At 40.4% G+C, this 8,726-nt stretch overlaps 1 pseudogene; it reads left to right on the top strand.

Moving 5' to 3' along the window:
- Positions 1–8,726, top strand: part of LOC137241540 (T-complex protein 1 subunit eta-like) — a 166,032-nt pseudogene that overhangs the window by 79,607 nt on the left and 77,699 nt on the right.

The following is an 8,726-nucleotide window of genomic DNA, read 5'->3' as shown; positions in this document are numbered from 1 at the left end:
AATTGCTTCAATCCATAAGCAACGCAACGCCAACGTCAAAGCAACACACAAATAATTAAAAACTTACGTTCTTCTTAAAGTTTCTTGCATTTTAGAAAAAAACCGATTTTCTATCGCCGTTCAACTAAATAAAAAACATAATTTTTTATTCATGTCAATTTCGTGATCGATCAGGAGAGACGGTCGAACATATCCTCCTGGAACGCGACGCAATCTGGTGAGTGCACAATAGATCAACGGCCGCAGTGCAATCCCCAATAAATTTTCTATCTATCTTCATGTTATAAAAATAGTTGTATTTCATTTTTCCTCATGTGACAGGGGAACTTTTAACGTCCGTTATTTTAAAGTAACCCTTATTTGACGAATCACTGAACGATTTCTTTCAAATAAAGTGTTTGTTAGCGTTCACCGAAGATGGTGAAAACGGCCCCTGGAATTGTTAGCTTATATAGCCAAAGAAAGTTATGCATAAGCAAAATTTAGTCAGCACAAAACGAATAGTTAGAGAAAATTTAAAATATAATGCATATGTATAAAATGCATGCAATTTATGAAATCATTTTTATTATATAAAATTAGTTTGACATATCAGATTTGTCAATATTATTTTAGTTCTGCTACTTTTAACACACTTATAATATTTAAGAAGTAAGAAACATGATTAATGCTTACATTAATACGTGTTTCATTTATTTTCATTGAGGAATAAGTTCGTAAAAATAAAAAGCACGGGACGTTGGTTTATATATTACATTTTTAAAATGAAAATCTCCTGTTAAAAAAGGAGCAAAACATAACTACATTTTTTTATTTTCGTACTTAACTACACTCCCTTTTGTGATTCAGGATTTCGGGCAAATTTTGAAAAAACTCCGTACACCAATTCCTTCATTATATGGCATTCGACTGCCTAGTCCACTGCCTTCTACTGTTTTCACACAGACGGCTTATTGAATAATAAAGGCAGTTTTCTACATTCAGACGCTTATTGAGCTCAATCTTCCCTACAAAATTCGAATCTATAATTATTTCATTAGTAGCTAATCGAATGCCTAATGAAGTCAAAGGCACAATGCAACTCTGTTGGAAGCGTTCCGCTTCTTAGTTTTTGGTGTGTTCAGTGCTTAAAAATGTCATTTGTCAAAGTAAATGTCATTGTCTGCATGGCGGAACGATACAAGGTGGCCGCATCGAACAGCTGATTATAACATTTTTTATTTGATTTGATACACAACTACCGGCGCAGTACGATTTTGACATTTGCCCATCGAATTTACAAGTACATGGAATTTTTTTTCTTTGTAGGTATGTCACCATGCTGCCACCTTGTATCGTTCCGCTATGATCTGTTATATAGCATTGTCATTTTATTCGCTTGACATTTCATCCTTCATACTAATCGAACAGTTACTTCTGTGTGAAAGAAAAAATTTACGATTTCATTAGAAGGTGAAATGAGATCATTAAGTTTCTGTGTGAAAACAGTATTCCACTCTATTCGCAACATAAGCTCAATTTAAGCTGCCAAACTATATAGTAAACAATGGTTGTAATGCTGTAGAATCACTTACTTTAATTCAATAATAGAGATAACAGTTCAATGCTAGTATCGATTATTATGCTTATTAATAGTATCGAGTTTAATACTTAAGGCTATTATGTAGGTGTATTTATAACAGCGGAATTGAAGAAATGGGCAGTTTGGATCGCATTGGCACATTAAAAAGGCGTTTACGAGTACTCTTCACAAATACCACCCCTCGCGAGATGCTCCCATGTTAATTTTACCTTGAGGGAGACTGCCGATTCGATGATGCACAATGTCACTACTCCCATGGCGAGCTTATTGATGCTGAAGAATTAGGTATTGTCACGGATATTAGCATCACTAAATTATCCCATCACTAAGGCGATGCTAAGGCCATGCCAAGCAGTATTTACGTTAATAATTAAATCAAGTATACACATATATAAGGCAGCCCAGAGAGATGTCACACACTGATGCATTTACTTATATGCCTATGTGCGCAAACTACAAACATTCACATCAATAATTCAATCTTTATGTATCTACTTAAACGAATAAATAATTGCGTCTACACATATGTACACATTCCGACGAGCAACATTTACATACAAGGCAGCAAGAGATGAGATGTCACACACCGATGAATTTACTTATACGCTTATGTGTGTGCGGGAGACTGTAAACTACAAACACATGCATATACCTTTGTCACAAGAGTGAGCAATAATTTGTGCACGTAGTTGTGGCTGGCGATTTTGTAGCCGAAACAACTAGTAAGTTCTGGAAATCGAAGAGCCTAGAAGTATGCAGCGTAAACTATAAAAGCGGCGCCAGCGAGTAAGAAGTAATTCAGTTTGATTTGAATTGTCAAGCAGTTACGAGTAAGACGATATCTAGCGAGCAATAGCACTATTATTTTGAAAGTCAGTTTCCTTTAAGATATGAGTTTGGTTATTAAGCTATTCGTTGCACAGTTTGAGTGTTATTGTGAAGTATTTTAATAAAGGCAATTTTTCCGTTATTCAATATTGGAGTTATTTATTCAACAGTTTAGCGATACGATCCTAGCAAAAGGGCAAATAAGAGGATTTGCAAATAAAAATTCGTAACAATTGGTGTCAGAAGAGGAATTGTTGAATAAATTCTAGAGGACAACAAGGACATGGCAAAGTTAAGTGAATTGAAGATCCCGCAACTGAAGAAGGAGTTGGAGAGCCGTGGATTGAATACAAGCGGCGTTAAACTCGAACTTCAGGCACGGCTACGAGAAGCAATGGAAGCAGAAGGAATTGATGTGGAAGAGCATGTCTTTCATCTTGATGGCGAGGAGACAACAAAAATTGAAGAGAAGAACGAAACATCGCAGACGGTTACCAGTACAGACTTGAACATGATTTTAGCTGCAATATCTGCTCAAACATCGACAGTGTCATCTCAACTGGCAGAACAGAAGACATATATGGCATCACAACTAGAATCGCAGGAGACACGCATTACATCAAAAATGGAGACACAACTGAAAGCACAAGAGGCACGCATAACAGTACAACTCGAAGCACAAGAGGCGCGTATATCATCAAAACTCGAAGCACGTATGGACGAGAAAATAACGCAGTTTGAGGAAAAAATCGAAGCCGAGGTGGATGCTTTGAGAGGTCGTATACAAGAGTTGCAATTAAACCGCCCAGCTGTTTCAGCAAGCAATACAAAGGTAAAAACACCATCCTTTGACGGTTCTGTTCCTTTCCAGGTCTTTAAGCTACAGTTTGAGAAGACCGCAGCAGTGAACAACTGGAATTCGGAAGATAAAGTTGCTGCACTATTCGTGGCATTGAAGGGGCCAGCAGCGGAAATTCTACAGACGATTCCCGAAGGAGAGCGGAACAATTATGAAGCATTGATGGCTGCTGTAGAACGACGTTATGGAAGCGAGCATAGGAAACAGATATTCCAAATTGAGTTGCAAAACCGCTACCAAAAAGCAAATGAAACATTGCAGGAGTTTGCTTCAGATATTGAAAGATTGGCTCATCTTGCAAATGCGGACGCACCCGTGGAATACACTGAAAGGGTAAAAATCCAGAGTTTCATAAATGGCATACGGGACGTGGAAACGAAGCGAGCTACATACGCAAACCCAAAGCTGACATTTTCTGAAACGGTATCACATGCATTGACTCAGGAAACGGCCTCACTATTGAGTAAACCAGCATACAAAGCTCATCGTGTAGAAGTAGAAAGGCCAGAATGGGTAGACACAATTTTGGAAGCACTGAAGGGATCACAACAGAGAAATGCCGGAGTTATTAAATGTTTCAAGTGCGGCAACCCAGGTCATATTGCACGACATTGCAGCACCGGTCCCAATAGCTCCAACAATGTGGGTGGCCGTAAACGCAGAGCTGAAGGAGATGAGCAAATCTCCAAGTCCACTCAATCGTTAAACTAAAGCGAGTCAGCCGCAAGGGGCGACAGCTGGCTCCCTCAATTGAATGCCCCATAATCTCTATCTCACAAATTGGAAGAAGGTCAAACAATCTTACTGTCGGAGGACATGTGGATGGAAAGGAACGTTTACTGACTGTAGATACGGGTGCATCTCATTCCATCATTCGAGCGGATTTAGTCAACAAGAAGATAACACCATTGCATGGAGCAAGATTGCGTACAGCCACTGGAGAAGACAGCACGGTTCTAGGAGAAGTATCATGTGAAGTCGCAATTGGGAACGTCACGGTAGTACACAATTTTATAGTGGCAGAGATTGTTGATGAAATCATAATTGGAGTGGACTTCTTAATCGACCAGGGCATCAAGATCGACATGCAAAGCAAGACGATGCGATATAAGAACATGGATGTACCACTTAATTTCGGCTACGAGAGAGGCTACAGCAGTAAACGAGTGCTGGTGGAAGAGAGTCAGCGAATACCACCAAAATCCGAAGCAGTCATCTGGGCAAAGGTTGATGGAGATTGTGGGACAAACAAATTGTGGGTTGTCGAAGCAGCAAACAAATCAGCACTGAACATACTTGTAGGAAAAACCCTGGCTATGACAAAACAAGATGGACGTGTTCCAGTAAGAGTACTCAATGAGTTCAATTCACCACTCAAACTAACTAAAGGAGCTATTTTGGGAAGATGCCAAGAGGCTGAAGTAGTTATTAACTGTGAACAGCTCCAGGAACACGTTTCAGCTAGTAATACTAATCTTTCAAATGACATCACGGCATGGACGCAGGGGCTAGAGGAAGCATATCAGAGTAAGGCAAAACAACTGCTCCTAAAGTACGCGAACATATTTGACCAGGATGGTTCTAAACCAGGCCGCACCAACGTTGTCAAACATCAAATTGACACTGGAGATGCGAGGCCGATCCGTCAAGCTCCACGTAGTGTTCCACTGGCGAAGCGGCAAGTTGTGAGTCAAATTATACAAGAAATGAGCGACAGCGGCGTCATCGAACCATCAGCTAGTCCCTGGAGCTCACCGGTAGTACTTGTAAAGAAGAAGGATGGAAAAATGAGGTTTTGCGTCGACTACCGGAAGTTGAATGACGTTACGAAAAAGGATAGCTACCCATTGCCAAGAATTGACGACACTCTGGACTCGCTCTCTGGTACGAAATGGTTTTCCACACTGGACTTGAAAAGCGGCTACTGGCAAGTGGAGGTAAATGAGGAAGACAAAGAGAAAACAGCCTTCAGCGTCGGAGATGGTCTTTGGCAATTTACAGTAATGCCCTTTGGACTATGTAATGCACCAGCTACTTTCGAGAGACTCATGGATCAGGTATTGAAAGGACTACATTGGAAAACATGCTTGGTGTACCTGGACGACATCATCGTATTGGGCAAGAATTTCGATGAACATCTTAAGAACTTGGAGGAAGTTTTCCAAAGAATAGCTGGCGCTGGTCTGAAGTTAAGTCCCAAAAAGTGTGCGCTGTTTAAAAAGGAAGTAAATTATTTGGGTCACAAGGTAACGACAGAGGGCATCTGCACTGCGAACGAAAAGATAGAGGCTGTAAAGGATTGGCCAAGACCACAGAACCTACATGAATTAAGAAGTTTCCTTGGGCTGTGCACATATTACCGCCGATTTGTACAAAATTTTTCCAGCGTAGCCCATAGCCTCCATGAGCTTACAAGAAAAAATAAAGCTTTTGAATGGAAGAAGGAGCAAGAAGTGGCTTTCCAAACATTGAAGGAGCGTTTGTGCACTGCCCCAATGTTAGCATATCCGATTCCAGGAGCAACATTTATTATAGATACAGATGCGAGTGGATATGCTATAGGAGGCGTTTTATCACAACTGGTCGATGGACAGGAGAAGGTAGTTGCATATTACAGCCGTTCGATTGGAAAACCAGAGAGGAACTACTGCGTTACGCGGAGAGAGCTGTTGGCATTGGTAGAGTGCGTTAAACATTTTCACAAATACCTCTACGGCCAGCGATTCCGTGTCAGGACAGATCACGCAGCTTTAAAATGGCTACTGCAGTTCCGTAATCCAGAAGGACAATTGGCACGGTGGATCGAGCGACTACAAAGCTATGACTTTTCCATTGAGCATCGAAAAGGTAGTACCCATGGAAATGCCGATGCAATGTCACGAAGACCATGTAGTTTGGAATGCAAGCACTGTTCAAAAGCCGAGGCTAAAGAAGACATTATAGATGTCCGGCTAATGACTATAACATGTACAGATGAATGGGACAAGGAACAGCTAAGAAAGTGCCAGCTAGAAGATGCAGATCTGTCACGTGTTATGCAAGGGCTCGAACGAAATGAAAGACCAAACAGAGAAGAGATGTCAGCAGAGAGTCCCATTGCGAAGTCATATTGGGCACAGTGGAACAGTTTGGAATTGATATCCGGTTGCCTTCATCGAGTATGGGAGAGTGAGGATGGTAAATACAAGAATAAACTGATAGTTGTTCCCAGAAAGAGGATTCCTGATGTGCTCAGCGAGCTGCATAATGGTCCAAGCGGAGGTCATCTTGGAATCACGAAGACGCTCGAGAAGATTAAACAGAGATTCTATTGGGTTGGTTGCCGTCAGTCGGTCACTGATTGGATTGCGAACTGCGAGGTTTGCAGCAGAGCGAAAGGGCCCAGAACACGAAGTCATGGCCAGATGAAGCAATATAACTCAGGTGCGCCATTTGAAAGGATCGCTATGGATGTCGCCGGTCCATTTCCTACTAGCAACGGCGGAAACAAATATGTACTGGTAGTTATGGATTATTTCAGCAAATGGCCAGAGGTATACCCAATCCCAAATCAAGAAGCGGAAACGGTAGCAGAAGTTTTTATAAACAATTGGGTTGCAAGGTATGGTGTACCAATGGAGTTACATTCTGACCAAGGCAGGAATTTCGAATCAGCTGTGTTCCAGGAAATGTGTAAGTCATTGGGCATTCGAAAAACACGGACAACTGCATTGCATCCTCAATCCGATGGTATGGTAGAACGATTCAATAGAACATTGGAGGAGCACTTAAGGAAAGTAGTGGACAAGTACCATAAAGAATGGGATACCCGCATACCATTATTCTTGATGGCTTACCGATCAGCAGTGCATGAGACAACGGGCCAAACCCCTGCAAAAGTAATTTTTGGCAATGACCTTAGACTGCCAGCTGATTTGAAGTTTGGGATAGATGCCAATGCGGAGAGAAATGTCAGGAAATCCACTAGTGATTTGGAAGAAGAGCTAAGAGAAATACATGATCTGATAAGGCAACGAACAAAGATTATGAGTGACAAGATGAAAGCCAGATATGATAAAGCAATTAATTCAGAAGGTTTTCAGGAAGGAGATTTGGTGCTGTTATACAACCCACAACGTAAAAAAGGTTTGTCCCCGAAATTGCAGTGTAATTGGGAAGGCCCATACAAAGTTGTAAAACGGATCAACGATGTAGTGTACCGCATACAAACCATCGGTAAACCACGAACCAAAATGAAGGTGGTCCATTTGGAAAGGCTAGCAACGTTTAGATCGAGAGATTTGTCTGATCGGGACGATCAGACTTAGGTGGAGGGCAGTGTCACGGATATTAGCATCACTAAATTATCCCATCACTAAGGCGATGCTAAGGCCATGCCAAGCAGTATTTACGTTAATAATTAAATCAAGTATACACATATATAAGGCAGCCCAGAGAGATGTCACACACTGATGCATTTACTTATATGCCTATGTGCGCAAACTACAAACATTCACATCAATAATTCAATCTTTATGTATCTACTTAAACGAATAAATAATTGCGTCTACACATATGTACACATTCCGACGAGCAACATTTACATACAAGGCAGCAAGAGATGAGATGTCACACACCGATGAATTTACTTATACGCTTATGTGTGTGCGGGAGACTGTAAACTACAAACACATGCATATACCTTTGTCACAAGAGTGAGCAATAATTTGTGCACGTAGTTGTGGCTGGCGATTTTGTAGCCGAAACAACTAGTAAGTTCTGGAAATCGAAGAGCCTAGAAGTATGCAGCGTAAACTATAAAAGCGGCGCCAGCGAGTAAGAAGTAATTCAGTTTGATTTGAATTGTCAAGCAGTTACGAGTAAGACGATATCTAGCGAGCAATAGCACTATTATTTTGAAAGTCAGTTTCCTTTAAGATATGAGTTTGGTTATTAAGCTATTCGTTGCACAGTTTGAGTGTTATTGTGAAGTATTTTAATAAAGGCAATTTTTCCGTTATTCAATATTGGAGTTATTTATTCAACAGTTTAGCGATACGATCCTAGCAAAAGGGCAAATAAGAGGATTTGCAAATAAAAATTCGTAACAGTATCTATTCCGAACCTGATTTTACGGGTCTAGCACGTAATTGTGTAGTATTAGCAAAACTACTAGATCACCTATGGCATCGAGATAGAGTGCTTTGCGCCAATTTTGTTGAAAAACAATGCAGAGTTCGCCTTGATAGCAATGATAAACGGGAACGTGACTGCTTTCGAAGATCTACTGCCAATATTTATGTTAAAATTATAGTTCACCGATAACAACGATACATTCCTCCGATGTATTTGCGGTTAAAAACATTTTAGTTAAACAATTAAATTATTAATTAATATAAAATAAATTTACAAAAAACCATGCTATTGCAATTTGCAATAAAAACAGCATATCAGTTGTTCACTCAAGTCAACTGTGAC

The sequence above is a fragment of the Eurosta solidaginis genome, chromosome 2 (assembly GCF_040869045.1).
Source record: "Eurosta solidaginis isolate ZX-2024a chromosome 2, ASM4086904v1, whole genome shotgun sequence".
Taxonomy (NCBI): Eukaryota; Metazoa; Arthropoda; class Insecta; order Diptera; family Tephritidae; genus Eurosta; species Eurosta solidaginis.
Note: the sequence above shows the minus strand (reverse complement) of the source record. Positions and strands in the feature narration are given on the sequence as shown.